Genomic DNA, 16,105 nt, shown 5'->3' with positions numbered 1-16,105 from the left:
AGAGCTAAAAGTAGAGTGAATATTGGTGTCTGAAGAAACTTCAGATTAATTCTAATGTTGCTCCGTATCTGCTGTGTAAAAAAGCAACTATTTGCTAACACGTTAGCTATCAACTTGATGGTGATAATATGTCAAGTGGCCAAAATAATCAATCAACATTAATATTGGTTTAAATGAACTGAAACTTTCTTGTCTTTTCTTTTGTCTTTGCTTTAGTGTGTGTCCATTCTAAGAGAAATACAGCATCATGGCTTTCATTTGACTCTGCCATGTGTCGTATTTTAGCTACACTGAACCCTTGTTCTCAAAGATTAGAAAATAACACTCATGATTGCTTTATTGATTACCATTATAAATGTCTCGGCCTTGTTTGTGTGAAATCATTTTTCTTACTTACTGACCGTAACATTAACCGTGACCCTGAAAGGCAATTACTATGATGATAACACTATATAGTTGGTGTGTCCAGCACAAACTCTATCCACAGAATTATAGTTTTTATACACGTTTTATCTCAGAGTAAAACACTGTTGCAGGAAAGAGATGCAGTGAATGTGCACTGCACATGCTCAGTGAGCCAGACAGTAGCTCTTTGTTTCTGGCTTTGATGATTTTCCATCAGATCAACTTCCTCTAGTTTAAAGTTACATAAATTCATGATGCATGTACAGAAACATATATGTATTTGACCTGGCTGCTACCAATATGTAGTCACATGTTGTGACATAGACATTTATTTCTACTGTTGCAGCCAGTTACTGAGCAGTAAAACTGCAGCAGTTTCAGTTTCTCACTCAACTGTGAAGAATAGTGTCAACTGACACATGTATTGCTTTCAGAGTCTGGACTCCTGTCCTCATGTCTCCTCAATGTTTCAAGTAAAGATCATCAACAACATACTTACATGTGAAACTTGCAATCACACCACCACCACCACCACCACCATCACATTTTCTGTTACCACGGAAATGTTGATAAGTGGGCTGGGTGGCATCACCCTACAGCGAATGATGTCAGCAGGTCGCCGCAGTGTCATTTCCTCTGATTACTGAACACTACAATGAACATTTTACCCATAAAACAGCATTGCTGCATGTTAATGTTGATATTAGCAGTTTAACTCAGGGTAAAGCTTGATGACATCTGGCTCTCTCAGACTCAGGATTGTAACTATCAAGACTGAAATTTTGATTTTCCTGCTTGGATGTGAACTAATACACACTGACAGCACAGGTCGCACTTTGTCATGCCCACATGGTGTTTTTTTGTTGTAGCTTAATCATAGTTAAAGCATGGTGTCCCTACGTAGGTGGACCAGCTGGACACAATCTGTGTAATAGACCACCGTGTCATTTGTTGTCTAAAAAATGTCTTTAATCAGTGTCAGATGTGCAGCTGTATATCAGCATAGGTAAATGATTTACCTGGTGGGGTGCAGAGGGGGGTGACACAGACATGAAGAGCAAATGCCAAATTGCGCGAGAGCAAAATTAAACTGGGACCTAACTCAGTTATCTTGTTTCTGCAACACGTGGAGCACTTTAAACCTGCAATATCTGATTATTTTGGCCACTTGGGGCAGCAGATACAAGTCGGCAACACTACATTGACTTATCAACACTTTTTAAGTTGATATTGCAAACTTGTTAGTCCACTCTGTTTTTGGTCTCTACCAACTCCTGAGGAAGATATCTGACTCTTTGAAGTATGTGTACTTCAAAGAGTCATTTCCTGTTTCCTGTTTCCATTTCCTGTTTTATTTTGTAGTTTCATCCTCATTTGTCACGTTTCACTTCCCACTTCTGTGCGCCTTTGTCGCTTGCCTTTTTGAATTTTGTGTTTTTGTACTTGGACTTTCAGCTTCACTAAATTTAGCTTTTGTTTTTAATCTGCCTGCCTCCGTATCTGCATTTGGATCATTTAGCTGCTGAATGCTCCATTGTGTTCACCAACTAGTTGCTAACTTTGTCAGTGTCCTGTCTGGCGCTCATCAGGTAGTGTCCAGTAGTTTTTTAGTGCTCTGGATCAAAACAAAGTTGCAGGCTGGAGTTAAACAGTGTGCTAACGTTTACTATAATATCTCAATAAAGCGGGCTGCAGATAACTCTCTGTAGGTTTATTACCACGAGTTACAACTTATTATTATCATATTGCCTCATTGTTTGCACATTGTCATTTTATAGACTACATTGTTGTTATAAAAATACTGATTAAAGCCACTTTAAGTATCACTGAGCATCACAGCTTGAGCAGAGTCCACGAGATGAACACAACAGAGAGGGTCAAATGGGTTCTACTCAGCCACCGTTACAGTCTTTGTGCTAAGTCAAACTAATTGGCTTCCGGCTATCGTCACATTTAATAACATATAAGGACAGTTGTATCGATCTTCTCATATAACTCTGCGCCAGAAATAAAATGAAATGTCAAACTTATATTCTATATATAAGTGTGTTTTATCAGATTAGATCAACACTTTAAATTTCCATTTACCGGCATGTTGAGTTAACAAAAGCACGTTTTACTCTAACAGCAATGCGTCTTTCTAAAACATAAACAGTTGCACAGGATATGTAACTTGTTGTTACAGTTTTCTTGGAGACTATTTATCCAGCAGAAAGTGGTTCCAATTAAAACTGTTGATGTCGGGGTCTGTTGACATTATTTCTGTGAAGATATTTTACTGTTAAATCTGTTTTTTGTGCTACAGCTGACTGATCACAATCGCAATTAAAATACACAATAAATAAATTGTAAAAGGCCTAACACATGATAAAAACAACAAGCATGCGTTCACACTCAGCATGTGAACATTTCCCCAATCAGATGGAGACCTAGATACATGAGCCATGCATTCACACCATTTGGCCGTGAAGCCCCAGCAAGCCGTCAACAACCGTCAGATTAATCTGTGTAAATTAGGTGGCGACGGTGAGGTCAGCTGACATGATGGCTAAGGAAATACATGCAGAAGACCTAATATGGGCACTTCAGTATTCGTAATTTATTTATAGTCAGTCATCACATGATTGAGCAGTGTTACTGCACGTCACAGATTTTCCTCACATCGTGCAGGCCTGCTTGAATACAACAACTCCTGATTTACAATGTTGATGTCTTCAGATTCAGTCTCATAAATCTGTTTGTTTGTTTTGTTGTTTGTTGTGTTTTGGGGGAAGTGAATTGATTTGTTTTTTATGATGAATGTTCTGCAAAAGAAAATTGTGTTTGTGTGTTATGCAGACTTTGCAGGGTATTCTAGTATTCTAGCTGGCAGATACGTGAAATTAATGCACTATCTTCTCACAGAACATTTTCGAAACATCAATAATTCACCTTCCTTTGTTCAATCTCAACCTTCTCTCCCCCAGTCTAGTTTTCTTAATTTTCCTTCAGTCCCTCATCTCATTCTCAATAACTTTTTCCCTGCCACCCATTTCCAGTGAGACTCCACCAGAGACGTGATGTTTCCATCTTTATTACTTTTGTTCCCTCTTCGCTGCCTCTCCCTTCCTCCGCCTCTCTCCCCACCATGTAATAAGGTATTTAGTCATTAGATGGATTCCCAGGGAGTGATATGTGCCCAGATAGACATGAGAGACCTTTCTCTTTTCCTTCATCTGTCTCTCCCTCCCTCCCTTCTGTTTCTCTAATAGGTTACTTAGTCATATGAGGTTTTCCAGGAGGGGTGCTGATTTAGAGACTGAGCTGATGCTCTGCTTTAATGGCTCCTGCCTCAACCACATCCATCACCATCTATTATAACACACACACACACAAACACACACACACACACACACACACAGATACTCACATGCACCAGAGGCACCACACCTACGTATTGAATGACAGCCAAACAATATTTCCAAACGCATCCTGGCATTTCTTTTAATGTGCTTTACCTGCTTTAAAAGGATTTTAGCTGCAAACCGTTGACTTCAAAGTGAGGCTCTAGATCAGGAGGATGCTTGCAGTTAATGAGTTAATCATGGTCACAACAGATTCTTTCTAATTAACTGAGGATAATTATCTTTTTATCCTTAGATAACCGGTTAATGGTTGTTGTGCGTGTCCCTCCACTCATGACGGCGAAGGTCAAGAGATTTATTCATCATATTTGAAGTTATGATGCAAGCCAACATAGTAACCACTGATTCCTCTGATTAAACCAAAATTAATTTAAAAGTGCATTGTTATATGATGACTATGAGATAATTCAATTGAAAAACAGGCGACATCTTGAGCTAATCACATAATCAAGCCGATGTTGAGATAAGAAAACATTTATTAAAGATTTATGACCAGGCTTCTGTATACGTGTTGGTAAACACCACATGGACTGATGAAGGAAATCTCATCCATTTGCTGCTCTGACCAGGATAAAACAAAAATGATTCAGCTGGTACGCACAGACACAAATAAAAATGCACAGAAATATGAAGGAATCATCATGTTGCAGAATGGCCTCTGTCAAAGTCTAAGCCAATACAACTGCCAGCTGACACAGTTTACTGAGCTTACCAGCTTAATGGCAGCTAAACTTGAAGAAGCCGCTCTGTAGTCTGGCGGTACGGCACCAGAACCAAGTTTACCTTGTTTTTACCATCGTCATCTTTTGTCCACAGAGGCCGCCAGCATAAAAAGAAAAAAAAAATCCTTGTAGCAGCTTTAAGTAGTACACATACTTCAAAATTATGCTCCAGTACAACACCTGAGCTAATGGTGCACTGCTGCAAGTTTGTCAAAACATAATTTATTGTTATTAAACGAGAGGTTTATAGTGTTTTGCTCTGATGTTACCGTCTGTAGTGATGTGACTAATAAAGGGATATCAACTGAAAAAGTATTTTATTCAACAGATAGTAAAACAATCATCATCTAGTCAGTTTTTATTTCAATATTAGGTTCTCCTCTAGCTGCGACCATAGGGGCTGTCAATCTTCCTTGGGTACGGAAAAGTGCATAACAATATGTAGATATACATTTTTCTTCTATATATTTGTGCATTCCTTTATTCATTCTTTCATTTCCGTCTCTCCTTCTTCACCCTTCATAATCCTCAATCTATCACTCTTCACTGAACCTCATTGTTTCCATTCTATTTTTATTTTCAAACGTCGTCGTCCCCCCCATCGTTCTTCTCTCTGTTGGTGGATTTTAGTGAAAGTGACAGCGAGCCCACCCATATACCCATTCTTTCAGATCACACAAACAAGCGAGAGTACACAGCCATACACACAATCAAAGACAACTAAAGATAGAAACATATAGCACTGCATGCACGCTCTCATGTACATTCATGCATCCAAATTAACAAGCTGTGACACGAGCACACACACACACACTGCACGTCCTCCACCCACGGCCTCCACGGTGCCTTCAGTCCTACTCTCCCCCTTGCTCACTCTTGCAGACGACATTGATCAGAGAAAAACCTCCATTTCATTCACATACTTCCCCTTGGCTGCAGCTCTGGCTGTCGACGAAGGGTAAAGCACAGACCCAAGATCCCCCCCCCCCCCCCCCCCCCCCCCCCCCCCCCCCCACACACACACACACACACACACACACACACACACACACAATGAGAAACACACACACACACACACACAATGAAAAACACACACAGGGGTAACTGCAAACGCTAATCCCACACAAAAACAATTCAATCAGGTACGCTCTGAGAGCATGGCAATTTCCTCACACCACTTGATTTTCCACTTAATGGGAACACACAAATATAAACACAAGCTGCGGAAGTTTAAAGTAAATCCCCTCTGCAGCGGCGGGGAGTCATGGTTCACCGTATTAGAGTTTGCATTGATCTCATCACAATAGTAGGTGAGGGAACACTGAGGCAGGTTAATGAAGAGGAAAAGGTTGATTTGGTTTGGAATCAGTTAGAGCCAAAGAAACAGAAAGGTATCGGCGGAAGTGAAGAGCAACAAAAGTTTGGAAAGGTATGCGTGATGATCTACAAAAGGAGATGAGGCACCATCCAAGCTGTGACTGGAAATGAGACTTAATGACCGTGGAAGCACATGTGACGGAGGTGGGAGCGAGAAAGGAGGTGGGAGAGAAAACGGGAAGTGAAGAGTGTTGGCAGATTGTGGGTGGATTAATGAAAGATGGTTAATGACGAGCAAAGGAAGGAGCGGCGAGGTGTGAGGACGGGAAGACAGGAAGCTGTGCGCAGTCTTCTCTGAGTAGTATTTGACTTTTATCAAGTCTCAAGTGCCCTACTCAAGTCATAATAGGGACAGAAGAGATGAGACACAGCATGGGCACGATGACAAAATTTCACCCAGATTGAGTAAAGAGATGAAGATAACTGCAAAAACATAAAAGAACATTCCTGACTCTGCTGGACAGTTTTTCTGCCGTGTTTGCACAAGTGTTGACACTGGCAGCATAAATCATTATAAGAATGCATGAGTGGACAATATGTGCATGTGTATATCTGTGTGCATGCGCCTGCACATTTAAGTAACTGGGACAAATCCTGAATTCACTCTACCTGAGAGGGGCAGATTAGCCACCATCTATTTTGAGCTGGAATCAGCAGCGGATGCAGAGAGCTGCCGACAGGACCAGCCGTCCACTCCACACAGCACGTCTGTGATTTGTCAAGCCTCTTAGTCTGGACTGCTGTGTCAACAGTCTCTTTGGTTGATATCGGGACTATTTATTCATATCTTTCATTGCTCTGTGTCTGCGCTGCACTTTTATTCTACTCTCTAATCTGTCTCATTCTATTTAAGCTTATTTTTATCTTCATTTAATGTAATAATTACAGTTTAATGGTGCTACAGTATGTAAAGTATGTATGCCATGATATGAGCATGATATAGGAGCTCCTAGGCAAAATAAATTCTATAAAAACAGCAGTGTTTGTGGTAAAGCAAACCCCTGCCTTACAGATTGTGCACTGCTCTATCAGAGCTGATGGTAAAAAGGGCGTTTAGTTTCTGGGGGGACACATATTAAGCAGGTGTCGTCAAACACTTTATTTCCAGCATTCTGGTGATTATTTATGAACCAAATTATGCCTTTTTTTACATCAATTACTAGTGGAAATCTTTATTTATGTGAAGGGAATCACAAATTTAAGGTTCCAGGTGACAATTTGAAATTTAATGGAATAAGAAGCAGTAAGGCTCTCAGGCCAGCAGGTCATCAAAATAGAAGTCTTTTTGTTTTTATTAGGTGGGGACAAATGCCGAACTAAAATTATTAGTGAATATGCCTTTGAGCAAAAATTTACCAACATTTTTACACCAATAAACTGGATACACAGTTCTAAAAAAGACAAATGCTGTGATGCTAAATACAGAAATTTACTTTCTCATGTGTTTCTGATGGTGTGCTTGAACATTATAAAACAGTTGTAGAAAAGAGTCAGAAAGTGGGTGAACTGACTTGGTAATGTCCAGCTATATCTACGTAATCTTGTAAGCATTTGCTAACGTTTGCCACCATAAGCTATCGTTTGTAACAGACCAAATAAGTCTGTTGGCAAAACCCAAGAGTGTCCAAACAGACAGCATGGTCTCACTCCAACTCATCAAACAAGGCGACTTGGTCAGTGGCCTTAAGCTTTAAACTATGACGCTCCAACTACCCCTCTAGCATCTGTTTCGGATGTGGAGGGCCCCGCGGTCAAGTTAGTAATAATAGAGAATCTATACAACATTCAGACTTTCTAAATAAAGCTTGCAGACAAACAGTTCACATGTTATGACCCATTATGACTTCATGACTCTTATAAATGGTTGCAGTTTGGTTTGGTTAGGTTTAGGCAGAAACAATCTACTTGGTTAGGTTGAGGTGAAGATCACACTTTGGGTTAAAATAACTAAGTTTCGTAACTTACACTAACGTAAGTTCTGTAAGTGATTTAATTCATGTCCCATCTGACGGAAGTACGTCACTTACGTTAGTGTAAGTTAGGTTATTTACATATGTTAACTTGCTTACTGAACATAAAAACAAATCAGTCTTGACCCATCCAACCACTCCAACCATCCCATGACTTTAATTGCTTTATACTGCAGAGGGGCGCTTCAAGGTGTTATACTTAAAAGCATGGGGCCACTGACCCGGCTGCTGTATTTGATGAATCGGGACAGAGAACAGGCTCAGAAAATTGTAGGAGGAAGACTGTGTTTGTTTTGTTCTTCCTTTTGACAAAAATCTCATAATCTCATTTTAAAGTGTGTCAATCGAACAGAACGAACTTTTCTGCAGGAATAATCGAAGTACGTCACACTTTTTCGAGCACTGCTAGAAGATCTCCCCTGGAGTAAGGACTTGATCAATGCCTTCATCTCTTGCTAGATGTCTTAAGATGTTTAATGTCTGCTATTACCACACGCGCAGGGCTTCCTCTGGGGAATCAGACTCATAAATCAAATAACATCTCTCTGCCTCCCACTGCTTCTCCCTCTGCACTGCATACAGTATAGGGACCACATTTCCTCAGGGGCACTTTGGTTTACACATATTACACACTCACCATGTACTGTACATGCACGGGAACATCAATGAATGCCCACCGGCGCACACACATGCTCGAAAATTCATGCATGCATGACGACATTTACCCACTGGCTCACACACAGTTCAGAACACTCACATTTCACATATTATCCACATGCACATACTCTTCTCCTTCTCTTAACAATACTGATAATAACTAAGAACGATAGAAGTGTTCTTGTTTTCACTTCTGCGTGTGGTATCTGTTGCTCGCCCTGAGTTTCCTCCTCCAGTGTTTTGACTTGGATTTATGAAAATATTAAGAAACACTGCTCCTACCCACCCACGCACATATGCAGAAACCTAACTTCATGCCCCCACTCACCATCCCCCTGCAAATCAAACACACACAACATCATGTCATAAACCACCAGAGATTGTAGCACCATAATCAGACGCTGCAGCACCGTTGCAGCATTACTCGAAAGACAATTTGTGTGCCATCGGGCTTCAACTGGCTGTCTCACAACAGGTACACAAACACACACACACACACACATGCAAAAAATAATAAATAAATATACAAACACACACACACAGAGGAATATTTTCCTCAAGTTTAGGAAAATACAGAAAGACAGAAACCATGTAAAAAGAGGTACACTTCACTTGACTGTGTTTGCATGGAGATCACACAGTGACACACATAACCTGCACCTCAAACAGGCTCCCTACTCCAGCTGAGGAGTTCTCACACAAATCAGCACACACACACACGCTCTTCAGTCATTTTTCTTTCAGTTAGCTGCCAACAGCAGCAATATCTGTGCTGTGCTTCTGCCCCACAGGGAACAAGTGTGAATGCCTTACCTCGACTCCCCTGCAGATCCTTTACAAGCTGGGGTGAACATCTCGCAGCCAGTGGATGGTGCAGCATTAGCAGTAGACCAGCTGCCAGAGCAGGAGTGAATGTGTGTGAGAGAGAAGGAGGCGAGAGAGAGAGAGAGAGAGAGAGAGAGAGAGAGAGAGAGGGAAGGGGGAGAGGGAGTGCATACAGGGGGAGGGTACAGCGATAAAGCGCAGTGTAGGGCAGAATTATGAGATGAGAGACGGCGAGAAAACGTGTGTCTGTGTATGTGTAAGCATGGGAGATGGCGTTGCCATGGAGAGGGCTACGCCTAAACTCCTTCAAAGCATTTTAAGACTGAGCGAGTAAAAGAGAGAAAAAGTCAGGCTGTTAAAAAAAGAAGCAGGATATTTCAGCAGAAATACAGCGACAAAGGCAGAAAAGGCTGAATAAAGGATCAAAGGAGATAGAGGAGGAAATTAATAAGAGAAGAGGAGGAGGGAGGGATGAGGGCACTGAAAAGTTAAAAGACCATGACCCCCGGGGGGAAGATGAGCACTTGACTCATCATTAGTACTGACAGCAGAACCATACTGGCCTCGACATAGGTCAGATACAGATACATAGTCCAAGACCTACATAACACACGAGACAAAGCAGATGCTGCACATCTGCATCTGGATAATTTTCACAGAATTGAAGGGAAAGTCGAGAGGCCTACACAGAAACAAAATGTGTCCCCTTGTCTTTCCTATCCACTTGAATCACTTTGAAAGAAATTAACTTAATTGTTCAAGGATTAAATGTTTATTTTGCCAATTAAAATCTCCCTGCATGACTAAGTCAGAAATTGTACTGGGTGAAGTAAGGTATTAAAGTTTATTTCACCTTATGTTTAGTCACAGTTACTCTATGAGCCTCTCTGAAGTTATAGCAACAAGCGACCAAAAGAAATGCAATGTTATCTCAAGTAAACAGGGGATTTCTCTGGGTTTGAATTCAATTGGAAGCGCTAAAACATGTAAATACACAACTCAACAAGATTAATTTAAAAAAAAAAAGGTCTGGTTGTTTTTAGAAATATTAAAGTGATTCCAGAGCCTGCTGTTGTAAAGAGCTTTGCTAGCGTATGCCGGTGGCACGTGCATTTGTTTTGGAAGTGAGTGACAGAGAGACCACAGGATCGATCGCGATGAGGTAATGTATTTATTTATGTTATTTTATATGTGCTATATGTGATCAGACCTGAGCACAGGCATTAATATTAACTGTATAAAAATAGCAGTCTGTTCGCTGATGGTCTCGTTTGCTGTTACAGGTCATTTCTAACCATCAGAAGAATCTCGAGACTGTTTCATAAAAACTTCAAAGTTCCTCGTAGTCACTTTAACACAGACATGTCACATATTATATAATTAATACATTAAAATATGTGGCCGAGTTAACTAATCAAATGAATTCCACTAGGGTGTAAAGCTAAGATTGCAGCCACTAAGAACTTCTGAGCTAAGTAGTTACCTTTAGTTTGGGTTACCTGGGTTTTGTTTTAGATTTTTCAGATCATAATAGGATTTACATACTGCCTCATTAATTATGTGGAATAGGTAACGGTAGATGTCACTTTCCAATTACAGTTAGCCGCTAAGGTATACAAGTTTTACAAATTTTAGTCCTAGATTTAGCTAACGCTGGCCGTTCGCTAGCTTTCACTTGATATAGCGCTCTTGCCTTACCTAGCTAGTTAGCTGCTTCACTGTGACAACAATGTTACATTCATGCGATGACGGCAAAGAACAGGAAAATCTAAGCTCTGTAAATGTAAGAATTCTGCATCTAAAAACAACTCCACCTTTGTAACATATTTTGTTGAGTTGTACACTTACCTTATCCCAAATGTCACAGTGTTCGAACCAGAGAAATCCATTACTCAAAGTAATGGTGCGTTTCATCTGGTTGCCTGTCACTACTTCTGGGATGAGGACTCTGAAAACAAGACTAAACTTAACATCTGTAATGTAACGTTCACGTTGTAAAGTACATTTACCCTCCAGCTCCAGCTGGCAGCCAACATTACAGACCGTGAACACCTCAGTGGATCGCTTCTGCAGTCAGGTCGATAAACAGAAGTGAAGACAAATCCACTTTTTAATCCTAAAATTAGAAAGTAATCTCTGAGCTATCGCAGTCAGTAAATGGCTGCGGATCAGTGACTCAGGGTCTTTATTCTTCCAGAAGGTCTAGCTTTGCAGAAATTACATATTGTGCATTGTAAATAGCCAAATTAATGACTTCTGTGGCTTTTGTTTTTTACATATTTATTTGGTTCATTGACAAGTGAAACCAGACACATATTGTGTATAGCTCCTTTTAGACTAGCTGAATTGGCAGGATTAGTGTCAATATTGTAGTGCCAGCTCTGGCGACTGTATGCAGCCAGTTTGTTAATACTAATGGGAGATGACTGACTGGGAGATATTGTCGCTGTAAGAAATTCCCAATATCTCAGACTTGGACGTTCATGTACATAATATCCAGAGATGACCAAACCTGAGCTTGCAGGCCAGATAGAAACACGAAGCCAGAGAGTTTTTTGGTTTTCGTTTTGTAGATACTGCAAACATGCTGTTTTCATAGAAAGTATACCTTTCTATTACACAATAATCTTTATAACAGACAAAAAGGTTAGATTCTGGTAGAAACCAAATATGTAGTTTGTGTGTTTTGGCTTTGGCAGTATGACTGTAAGGATGAATGAACCCTGCTCTCACCTCCCATGAGTGTCAAAGGTTTTACAGTAAAGGTCACTGATTTTGATATTTGACACACATTTTTAACTCACAGAGAAACAGGCATTGGCACACGCACACACACACACACACACACACACACACACACACACACACACACACACACACACACACACACACACACACACACACACATTTGCACAATAACCAACAAACACCATGGGATCATGGGTGTCGGTTATTCAATAAAGTAGATCCCCCATTGAAGTACAAAGGCTATCAGATCAATCACACCCACACCCGCGCACACATACGCAGCATTTGATTGATGTGCTGCTCAGAGGCCGTAGAGCTCCACTGATGGCCTCAAAAGAAAAAAAAGAAACATCAGCCACTCTAAACTATTTGTTATTGATCTGGTTTCCTGCCTGTGGCTCTAACAACACATATGGACACACAACGGATCTACAGAGAGAGAACCAGAGGGAGGGAAGGCAAGAAGGCAGGTTTAATTAGATTTTTCTCCCCTAATGGATAGACCCAAGCAGACACAACTGAGCCCACAGGTGCATGCTTATGCAAAGCCGCTGTCTCTGTGTCTCACCCCACAAACACACACACACACACACACACACACACACACACACACACACACACACACACACACACACACACACACAGGCACACACAGGCACACACAGGCACACCCACAGATCAGAGTGCCCTTCTTTCATTTGTTGTGTTTGTTTTGAGGATGTGTCTTCTTTTCCTCTAATCTCCAGGCAGTTTAGTGCTCAGGGATCCTTTGTCGGTTCTAATTGGTCCTGCTCGTTGGGGGTTGCCTTGGAAACCAGTTTAGAAAGTGTTGGTTGGAGGTCTGCCAAGGGTTCGGATAAGATTGGCTGTAATGGCCTACTGTAACCAACACTGTACCAGTGATGCAAATAGAGAGCGCTGACACTACGACTAGAGATGTGTTGTGCTGTTTATAGTCTTCTGTTTCATTTCACAGTCAGAAAAATGCCACCCTCAGTAAATATCAAATACTGAACGCCCAACCTGCATTGGTTCAAATGTTTTGAGTAGCGCAAAAAAAACCTGACTTTGTGGTTGAGATGAGGATTTGTACGATCTAAATTGGAGGAGCCTGACTTGGCGCTGGTTTGTGACAGCGGGTATCACTGTTGCATGATGTCTGCCATAGTAACAATTCCCCCACAGGCCTAAATCTGTCTCTGTGAGCTTCACTAACAAGCTACATGTCTGAGTCTCTGTCAGGGTGTAAGCTGATGGCACATGGTTTATGCTTAACATAAGTAATTCAAATTAACCCTTTTCAATCAGGCAATGATTTTTCCTTTACTTGGTGACACATAATTCTTCATTCTTATATATTCTTTTACATCTGCTTATGAACCGTGACTTGATTGTGTTAAAGGAGTACTAAAGTGACTGTGTGCCTCCAATCAATTCCAACGTCACAGAGCCCAAAATATCCTAACTTGTAGTCCCTCGTTTGGGGTTAACCTGCAAAATGACTGGATCCCACATTTCCCATAATGCATCTTTTTTTAAGACCCTCTGTCCACATCTTTCAAATTCCACACCTGCAGTTTTTAAAGAAGGCTTTATTTTATAAATTTGACATTTGACATCACTGTGACATAATGTTTTAGGGTGTACTGTTTAAAGAAGGAAAATGTATGTTATTTTTGGGTTTTGAATCATTATCTTATTTTAATTAAATGTATTTATCCAAATTCTGCTTTTAATTAAATTTGTATCTATATTTTTTGTTTGTATAGTGCTTTTCACACTACATATTCTTCGCCCAGGGCTTTCCTTTGCCTGGGGCTAACAGCTTCCTATAGCCTGGGGCTAAGCACAGTGTGAAAAGCATTTTTGTATACCATTATGTTGAGTACATGTCTACATCATAGGCGAAAAACCTTCGGGGGCTACAGGAGGGGTTCGGACCCTGCTCTCTCTTGAGAATGTTTTCTGTTTATTGTGCCCCCCAACAGTGAAGTGAAATATCCGCCCTTGGCTGCACCGTTTGTATATTTTAATGTTTTCTTATAAAGATTGAAAAAGAGACAAAGCTCCCTCCAGAGACACAGATGACACTGTACTGTTTGTTACATACTAATACTTAGAAGAGTAGCATATAATAGTAGAATATTTTGACTTGATTGAACAGAACAAATATCTTTGCTGAATCTTTACTCTATGTATCCCAATCGAATGCACAACCTAATCCTATGAAGGAGGATTCGACAGTATCCTGGTACAGACACTAGCCTGTCATCACATTGTTAGTGCCTACTTTAGACTCTGGTTTTGACCTTGTGTTGGCGAGAACAGATCCTAGCAGACTGTCTCCTCCGAGCTGCACAGGCTGTGATACCGCAGAGAGATGACTGTCTGCTCCTCTGATGACTAGCACTTGATGGAGAAACACAAAACACAGCGTTGATTGTAAATTTAAACATAGATTATACTGTAGTTCTACAAGACTTGTAGAACAAGTGTGTGAAAAGATGTGAATGTTTACTGTCGGCAGTATCAGTGTTTTATTTTTGGCAACTGATTAAATGTAGACCTATAAATAATTTTAAAATGTGCTTTTGATGCTTGGTTGACTTGTTCAGATATTGATTTTAGATTAGTCCCATTAGCTTTTTGGTGCTCCAGGTCAATGTTTGTGAATGGCATGATATGTTTTTTGCACACAGTGCAGTTGAGTTTTTTTTTGTTTGACTTTCTCTGGGCTCAACGTTTTTAACAGTTTACTTTAACTCAAACTTTCTTTGAAGTAAATGTTGGTTGCACACTGTAATGGCTATAGAATTATGACCCTAGACGTGGTGATTGGTTTCCAAAGAACCTCGTTTTTTACCATGCAAATCCATCAGGAAAACTAAGGCTGAGTGTCGTCCAATCATCTGGCACCATTTTAATCTCCTTTCATGTCTCCATTATGGACTAAATGATTGAATAAACTCACTTTTTCTCCTGTGCTGTTGGAAAATTGTACTCTGAGGAAAACAGAAACAATCTAACTAATCTAATCTCAACTATTAAATTAAAAAATATTAAATCTATAAAACTATTTTCAAGCCTATGCATAAATAAATAATATAAAAATATTGATATTTTGTGTACTCTGATGTTTTAAGATGATCAACAACGGAGGGACTTTGGGAATTACAGCATGAGCCCATACACACTCTGTTTATGTTTTTATATTCCATTGATTTTTATAAAACAAGATTTCCCCAGAGTTGTATTCTCTGTGTTGTTATTTCTTTCACTGAGATAAATATTCTGTAATTCTTCCACCACTGCCTGAACTGCGCTGATACTTCAAGGTAGATAAAATCCATTTATCTCCCATTTTCTCTGGCAGAGCTCTGCGTGTAAATTATGCATCACAGAGGGAAACATTATATTGTATCTTGTCACTGAAAGACAGAGGTTAGAGGTATGACTGAATGCCTCTATGGGTTCTGAATCTTGAGGAGTCTTCATCGAGATCAGTTACATTTTTTGTCTATAATATATGATCCAATTAAAGGTCAAATTGTGGTATTTGTCCCCCATCACTTACATTAGAAGTGCATTGGGAAAGGGTCTTTAATCGCCAGTATGAAGAGGAGAAAAACCTGATTTAGTGTTGATATGAGCACCTGACTGTTGTTTTAAGACAGACATGGCATTATTTAACTCTGCAAGAATCCCACACACACACTCTTCTCTGAACTCGTCAATACACATCTAAGATAGCTGCTGCTCGAAGAAAAAAGGAATATTCTGCTACCACATGGCATATTTCATCTTGTTGCTGTTAAGAACAGATTAGGACTTTGCGTTATATTCTCAACAGAGGCCGCTCCTGATGCTGCAGTGATGTGAGCTGTAGAGCAGCGACCTTATAGAAAAGTGACAGACAGTCATCCCTCAACACATGATATATCTGTCGCAGCTGAAGGGAAAAACACAGCAATTGACATGAAACAAAACAAGCCTTCAC

General features: G+C 40.3%; 1 protein-coding gene across 1 annotated transcript in view; it reads right to left on the bottom strand.

The window, feature by feature from the left end:
• The window catches only part of rap1gap2a (RAP1 GTPase activating protein 2a), a 96,366-nt gene extending 86,991 nt beyond the window's left edge, over positions 1–9,375 (bottom strand). The window contains exon 1 of the mRNA XM_073485740.1: positions 9,349–9,375. The gene's annotated coding sequence lies outside the window, so the exon portion shown is untranslated. The remainder of the gene's footprint in view (positions 1–9,348) is intronic.
• Positions 9,376–16,105: the final 6,730 nt, after the last annotated feature.

This window comes from Pagrus major, chromosome 2, assembly GCF_040436345.1.
Source record: "Pagrus major chromosome 2, Pma_NU_1.0".
Taxonomy (NCBI): Eukaryota; Metazoa; Chordata; class Actinopteri; order Spariformes; family Sparidae; genus Pagrus; species Pagrus major.
This window is presented reverse-complemented; position numbering and strand designations above follow the sequence as displayed.